The sequence below is a fragment of the Branchiostoma belcheri genome, unplaced genomic scaffold (assembly GCF_001625305.1).
Source record: "Branchiostoma belcheri isolate BF01 breed outbred unplaced genomic scaffold, Haploidv18h27 scaffold213, whole genome shotgun sequence".
In the NCBI taxonomy this organism is placed as follows: Eukaryota; Metazoa; Chordata; class Leptocardii; order Amphioxiformes; family Branchiostomatidae; genus Branchiostoma; species Branchiostoma belcheri.
The window spans coordinates 199625-208028 of record NW_017803636.1 but is presented as its reverse complement, the minus strand read 5'-3'; the positions used below and the strand labels follow the sequence as shown (position 1 = coordinate 208028).

At 39.1% G+C, this 8404-nt stretch overlaps 1 protein-coding gene and 1 long non-coding RNA gene across 2 annotated transcripts in view; one reads left to right on the top strand and one right to left on the bottom strand.

Moving 5' to 3' along the window:
• LOC109469972 overlaps positions 1 to 2463 on the bottom strand; it is a 4395-nt gene extending 1932 nt beyond the window's left edge. The window contains exons 1-3 of the long non-coding RNA XR_002140226.1: positions 2187 to 2463; positions 1693 to 1758; positions 1135 to 1364 (exon numbers count right to left, since the gene is read on the bottom strand). This is a non-coding gene — a long non-coding RNA (uncharacterized LOC109469972). The remainder of the gene's footprint in view (positions 1 to 1134; positions 1365 to 1692; positions 1759 to 2186) is intronic.
• Positions 1 to 8404, top strand: part of LOC109469964 — a 112423-nt gene that overhangs the window by 69248 nt on the left and 34771 nt on the right. The gene's annotated exons all lie outside the window — the stretch shown is intronic.

Below are 8404 nucleotides of genomic sequence, written 5' to 3'. Positions count from 1 at the left end.
TTAAATCTGCATCATACACAGTACAGTATACCACAGTATCAGCAATTAAAACTGCATCATACACAGTACAGTATACCACAGTATCAGCAATTAAAACTGCATCATACACAGTACAGTATTCCGGGCTGGGCCGTAAAGTTCCGGAATGCAGTTATCAAAGATTATAGCGGTCCGGGTATGATATAAATATATATACACTTGTTTGTTGCAGGATATCACAATACCAGCAACTAAAATATACATGTATTATTCAATACGCAGCCAATAATCCTTCGCAAGTTGACGAAGGCTAGGAAAGCGACAACAGATGTGACCCCTACAACAGTAAGGAGAAGGGTGAAAGAAGTAGAGACAGCCAGGAAGATAACCAGTAGTTACGTTTCAATGTATATCAGACACCTTCAGCTTTTTCGGCGAGAACACGGTCCCAAAACATGGCTATAGATGTACCCCCATCCCCTCGTCCAGGTTCATCACTGGGGTTGACTTCCTTATCCAGACCACTTCTTTGATCCAACGTAATTCTTGTCTTCTCTGATGAGCCGTGACGAGGGGGGGTACAAACGGTTCTCGCTGCAAAAGCGCCACCTACATTGGCTACATAGGCGAGAACTAGAACACCAGTCAGAAGCCAGAAGCTCTGAGGAAGGTGTCTGATAGACATCAAAATGTAAGCAAGGTGAGACAAGTTTGGTTGTGTATAAGAAAATCCCAATATCAGACATCGACCTTGTTTTATGTACAGGAACAAGCCATCGAAGACTTGACGTCTGCTGCCAAGCAGGCGGCAGAGGAAATTGTGACCCAGTTTGAGGCTTTTCCGCTTGACCTGGTTACAAGGTCTAATGACATCAGGGTGAAGTATGAGACAATCTTCAAGGCATTTGCAAAGTGCCATAAAGGGTACTCCCACACAAACAGCATGACTAATGAGGAGATATCCAATCTAGGTGGGTTCTTAGTCATCAACCCATTTTGATCTACTACCAACATTAAAAGTTATTTTGGATATGCAATTGACATCATAATGTTTTTCATAGTAAATCAATACATAATCAATCAATACCATTCTTTTTATGTTACAGACTGCAGTATCAAGCACTTCCTGGCCAAGTACAGAGAGCTGTTCCCTACCTCGTCTGTATCCGTCAAGATGCACCTCTTGGAAGAACATGTCATACCCTGGATATGGTGTTGGGGGGTTGGGTTGGGTTTTCATGGGGAGCAAGGGGTGGAACAGGTCCATGCCGTTTTCAATCGGATCAACCGATCAACCAGCTCCATCCCGGATGCGGTGAGACGGCTCAAGTCCACACTGGAAACCCATCTGCTACAGGTGCATCCAGGGAGACAGGATGGTGTGCCTGCACCAAAGAAAAGAATGAGAAATGTACAAATGTAGTTATCTAGAAATGATGTTAACAAATTACGGAGTAGAAACAATGTTTAGCATTACTAAGTATCATATACATGTACTTGTGGCATTTCTGTGAACACAATAGCACTTAATGGTTACAAATGTAAACAGTTGACAGGTAGAATTTATAGTTAGATCTTTTCATGCAGCAGTACCAAAACAAAGCATGGACAATTGTTTTGCTCAACTGTACTGACTATTGCTGTATGATGCACACTGTAAAGAACTACTATATATATTATAATTTTACATGTGTAAAATTGGCATTTACTCACGTTTTGCAAACTGAAGTCTCCCTCGTTAATATTGGCAACAGCAGTACAGAGTTCCCTTTAACTAGTCTAAGTTAAGAAAACATTCACAAAATTATATACTAGTACATGAGTGATACTACTTGGGGAGGGGGGCTATTTTCCTTTTATATGCACCAATGCAACCGATCTGTCCCATGCTTATGTCGGCCCAAAACAAGGAAAATTGAGGAAACAAGTGCAGTGGAGTTTTTGAACAGGTATGGAAATACATGCAACCCAAACAACAGTTATGTAACACGTGTGAACACACTGCCGATGCTAATGAGTCGAACGTGTAAATATGGTGTAACATGCATCGAAACATTTGACGCCCCATATTGCTAATAAGAAAGTGTCAGGCTAACGCCAGTTTTCCAGCTCTAAGAGACACATAATTTGTGGTTTGAAAACCACCAGAGTTTGCTCCTGAAAAACTTGTAGTCATACTGAAATATCAAGAAGTAAACGTTACTTACGTTGGCTCTTTAATACACATCCGAAGAGAGACCAGCCAGTTTTCTTTGTAATTTCTGCATTCTCGCGGCTTAGAGGTGCTAAAGACTCAACCAATTCTCGCAAGACTCTGTTCGCTACCCTGTAGCAACGTTGTTCCCATTGCAAATGGTTGCATGTGACTATACGTCATGATTTGTGGTGTCAAAGGCCAAAAGTCACAGTGCGCTAGCGGGAGCACGGTATTTTCCCATATATGCAAATGAGAAGTTTAATTTTCCCATATATGCAAATGAGGTTAGGCGCGGAGCGGCGCGTTCGAACTAAATGTTCCACTCGAAACAGGCGTGTTGGAAGCTATAGATGGGATGTCATCCTTCAATACTCGAATACAACCTTAAACAAGACATTCTGCCATGAACAAGTGCTATGAACAATACATTATGGGTTTCACACAGGCACAGTACGTTCTGCCAACAAGCTTATTGTAAGTTTGTTGAAACCTGATAAGCAGCTGTGTTCAGCACCAAGGACAGAACCTCTATATGGACCTCTGGAGTATACTTGGTTCTAGTTTGGCACCACATCAATTTCTGTAGGGAACATTTAATTTAAATCGCAAAGTATTTAGTCTATAATTGACTAGCTTGTCATTTGGTGCAGTCCTACCTTTCAGCTTTGAAGAAACAGTTTGTATTCCACATTTTCCCCACAGTGGTGGTGTCACAGACAGCTCAGATGACCTTGAGCCAGACTTTTTCAGTTGACCTTGTCAACAAGAACTCTGCTGTTTCCATCGCTCTGAAAACAAAGCTACAGGAAGCAGTAAGTTGGAAATATTTATTAATTTGCTCCTCGCAACAAAAGGTTAATAAGTTATGCCTCTTATGTATTCTTAAGTTAATAAAATTGTTGTCACATTGAATGAATCTTAAAAAATGATGAGATTTCTTACCAGTTTTAGAACAAAAATTAATACTAGTATGAACGTGGTAACATCATCAATTCTAATAACTTGTTGATATGTGTATGTTGAGTAAATCTGATGAAGCTTGTTGAAATTCCCAGATCAGTGTTCAGATGGGGAATACCTTAGGCTTCCAAAGAGTGGTGGTTGTGGAGTTTCAGAACAGGTAGGTTTTTTCTTTCAATTCATTCCTCCAAAGATAAATAAAATTTCACTATTATTAAATAGTATTCTTTTAAAATCATTTGGCATGTTTTCACATTGGTATCCACCAACATTTTTAATCCCTTTGTATCATCAATATGCATTCAATTCCTGAGAGCTGTGTTGTGTTTTGTTGTTTTCTTCAGCACCACCAACACAGTTGTGGTCATGCGTATGGTGATGGCGTCCTACGCAGCCAAGCAAGTCCAGATGCTGTACCAAGAGTCAGTTTCAGCCGGTCAGATCGGAGGGATTTCTGTTGTACCAGGATCCGCAACTGTGACAAAGGATGGTACATATGCCAGGCCTTAAAATTAACTTTTATTCCTACTGTCCCAGCACTGTCCCAAAAATAAAATTCAATTGTCCCAAAGTGAGCATTAATTGTCCCAATCTGTTTTCTTGGAAGTATCGTATGACTTCAACTTGAAGTCAACTTTAGTTTGCTTCTGTTCACTCCCAGGCGCACTGTAGACAGGAAATTTGGGGGGACTTTTCCGAATCCAAAAGTCGGGACATATTCCCGATAAATAAAAGAAGGGCTGAAATTCTGATTTTGATTATTTTTCTTTTGTCCAAAGTGTCTTTTTAGTTGTTCCTGCCTAAATTTTAGTGCTCAGTGGCCAATGGACCAGCTATAATTTTGAGCCCTGCTTGCAAATCAGGATTATAATAGTTATTACTACCCATTGGTTTCTTCCTTGTAAATTGCTTCAGTTGCATGGTGGGTGGGTGGTGACAGCTGATTGATAGGGAGCCTGAAGTGAGTGGGCGGTATACAATGTATGTGGAATTCAGGAAGTGGTGTAGACCCGATTAAATTACATCATACAATCATCTCCACATGTACAGTTCCAATATATCCATGAAAACCTAAAACAGTTCCTAGAGGTGTGTCGTGCAATAAAGTTCTGTATTTGTAATATTTTTCTCAGTGGTTGCATCTGCCTCGGTTTCCATGACGATTGCCCAGTCCTGGTCAGCTGACCTGTTGAACGTGACATCTCAAACTTACCAACAGTTAAAGATCCAGATTGAAGAAGTGGTAAGTATGACTAGTAGCATTCTTTTCTTGCCAGTGATAGTTCTTTGGAATCCATAGATTAGGCCACACCGACTTAATTTTATGGATGACACCCGCGCGCACATTGATTTTCGCCTGTTCTCAAAAAAAAAAAAAGACCACGTCCGCCAAGGCTATGGCCTGGCTCTAGGCTTGGGTAGTCCATGGTAGTTAGCGACAATACAGAGCCGTTGGTAACTGTGGAGGATGGCACCCAGGCTACTGAAGCTCCACGACTCAATAACTCAGTAAATACGTACAATGCTGATTCATAAATTCCGCATAAAGCCAGCATATGTACCGGCTTGTCGTATACGTCGCTATGTATTGCCGCGCATTCACAATACCTGCTTTGTATTCCTGTGGTTTAGTAGCATTTTTATTTTTGGCCGGATTTTTTTATTCGCCCGCGCGCAATAGTTTTATGGTTTTTAAGGATGTAATCCATAAAATTAAATCGGTGTGGCCTTATCCTGACAAAAAAGATAATAATGCAAGAATTGGTACTATATTTGTAAATTTAAAAAAATCGAAATGCTCCAATGATTGAGTATTGTAATTTTCCTTTTTTTCCTTCTTCTATCCTAGATTTCCCAGACGTTGTTGAAGACAGTAGGGGCTCAGGCTGTCAAAGCAGACCAATTTAAGAGAACGTAAGTACATGCATGTAAGTTACACAAAAATAATGTCCATCAGATTCTGTTCTTAGACATACAGCTGTCTTAAGAAGTGAGAAGAAGTTGAACCTGTGCATACCAGTATACACATAAGACTTAGAATGTAGCTCTGGCAGAAGTAGTATGATACAAAATTTAAGGTCTTTCATTCATTCATGTAACCAATGGAGTTTGAACCGACCGGATAAAGAATACATCTTGGATCAATGCAAAGAGTAGAGATGAAGTTTTAAGGTGTTTATCAAGTAAAAATTTCAATAGACAATGTCAGTGGACATGTAAATCATTTAGATCATGGCTTAAGAAAAGTTTAACTTGTTACATGTATTGAAGTCTGTGCTATGTACTATCATAGGAAATCTGGTCAGGTTGAAGTTGTTCTGAGGCTTGCAGCTACAGACTATGCAATAAAAGCAGCCCAGCAGTCGGTGATTACACAGGTCCAGACAGGGAACCTCGGGGGACTGGCTGTGGTCAACACTTCTGCTGTCATCAAAAAGGATGGTAAGAGAAGCAAGTTGTCTGTCACTAATGAAAAGTTGTTTATTCTACTTTGAATATCGGACAGTTGCTTGAGGAACAATTTCCTTGTGTATCTCATTGCCTGAATGTCTTACCTTCTTTGACGTGTTAGGTACTAGACTCTGTGAAAGGATACTTAGTAGAGAGAAAGATTAAACAAGCAGTTAGTAATATCATTTTCATGTTGTCATTAGATGAGGTCAAAATATGTTTTTCACAGTGCGGATGTAGTAAAAGGTGTCAAAAATGACAAATTGTATTTCTTTGATTTTTCAGCTAATCAGATAATAAAATGTCATGTTGTAAACTACCTACTTTGTTGATCCACTACTGAATATCTTTGGTGTAAGCAAACATAACATGAAATTTAGTGTTAGGCATTGGTAACACCAATGACATTTATAAAACCCGGTCTAATATTTTACAAAGTTTTATTTGGTTCGTTGGTAATGTCTCATTTCAATAGCTAAAGAACAAGGACACCTTTGTTGCTTTTTTTCTAAGTGACGGTTTCCCAGACTGCTCAGATGACCTTGACCCAGACCTGGTCAGCTGACCTTGTGAATACATCATCACAGGCCTACATAACACTTGCAGAATCAGTACAGGAGGCAGTAAGTACAGTACTTAAGTACTTATTTAAAGATACGTTAAACTTTTTTACATACACCTTCTTTACACGTCTATCAATATTTATAAAACAAATAAGAAGTCTATCAATATTGAGTTTCTTGCATAATCTGTTGTCTTTAATATCCTAGTAATTGTATCTCTCAAAGATGGACTTGATATGATACTAATAATGATGATAATCATTGTACTTAGTGTTGTACAATGTATCTAATATTTAGCTCTTTTTGTCATAACGTATCAATAAAGGTAAAGTTTCAATCCCTGTTCTTTAATTAATGTTTTGTGCTTATTTTCACAGCTAAGTGTGCAGTTAGGAAACACTTTAGGTTTCCAGCGAGTTGTTGTGGTGGAGTTTAAACAAAGGTCAGTTCAAACACTTCTTTTCCACTTTCTTTTATGTTTACTAAAACTAGTGCAAACTTTTTGTATCCTCCTCATTTGAGCCTGAACCATTGAAGAAGCCACTTTTGCCTCTGACAAAGAATTCATTTGATTTTTTTCAGTTCTACCAACACTGTCACTGTGGTTACTCGTCTGGTTGTTGCATCCTACTCAGCAAAGAATGTCCAAACATCGTTTGCCCAGGCTGTGTCATCTGGAGAAATATCAGGACTTGCTGTGAACTCAACATCTGCTGTAGTCACCAAAGATGGTACCTATGTTGAATTGAAAACAGGCCAACAAATCTTAGTTGTTCTGATGGAATGTACAATTAGATGTACTTTGATTTCATCTACATATTATATCTGATTCACATTGGAGTTGCCAGTTGTGTGTTGTCATATCCTACGTACAAGCCTGTTGTTGGCACTTCACGGTCAAATTTTGTCTCAGTCAGATCTTTGAATCTCAGATATGAATAGTATGAGATAAAATGAAATGAAATGCAATGTAATGAAAACAATTCTTAAACTTATGTGAACTTTTCAATAAGCTGTAACCTGATGCTTTCATTATAAAGATGAACATATCCCACTGACTGACTTTCAACAATACAAATAATGCAAGCAGATTTCATCACATTATTTCACAAGGACTCGTAGATTTCAGACTTCCAAGAAGTGTATATATATTCTATATTATGTTTTCATGGCCTTAAACTTTACCCCATTTCCAGTACGTCTAAACATTCTGCCTGTCTATCTTCCTGCACCCATGTGCTGTCAATCCGCTGTGTCTGGACACAGAAAGATCAGCACTCAGCCACCCAAAACAGTATTACTATGCCAGGAATTGAAAATATCAATTAAAGAGTAATTTCTTGTAATTTTTCCTTGTACAGTGAGTGTGTCCTCCTCTGTCACCATGACTGTGTCCCAGTCCTGGTCAGCTCAGCTCCAGGACCAGTCATCTCAGGCCTTCACCACACTCAAGACAACGCTGGAGGAGGAGGTCTGTATCAAAATATATCATTTAACACATAGCAGGCATCCTTCTATCTTGAAAGATAATGGCAGCACTATACTGGTGTTGTGGCCGTGGGCAGCATCTGGTGTGGCTTATCATCCCTGTCTTTGCATGGCAGTCCCGACCACACTTAGGACACAAAAAATGAGACATTTGACGGCCAACCATAACATTGTGATGAAGTCCACTGCGGTCTGCTTTGGGATGTTCCCAGCTACATGTAGCTGGATCAATGCTTGAGTGTGCATTTCATGCCAAATTTACAAACATCCCTGAAGCATAGTGCCGGGCAGCTCAAAGGGCCATTTTTCTGTGGCAAGCTCTCCATATGAATGTCCTTTGAAATGTGCCCATCCTATATCCTTTAATCAATGCAAAAGTCATGTAAAATGTTTTTGACTGTAGCTACAGGTATAAAGTGCTATAATCACTCATTGTTACATGTAACTAACTGTTACAGTTCACTATAATCTTTATTCTCTCCCCTACAGTTGACAAGTAAGATGGCCGTCATCACTGGATTTCAGGGTGTCCTGGTGGCTCAGTTCAAAAGAAGGTAAGGAAACCCTGAACTAAAGTTTTTTTTTTTTTTTAATCCTTTATTCACAACATTTACATGTACATTGTAACATTGTAAAAGGACAACAATACGTGTACATTATATATAAAAAAAAAACAGACAACCCTATTTATACAAAGAGAATTCTGTTTTAAACATATTAGCTATTGCAATCCCATCATATTTGTCCTTTACCAGCCAACTTCGAA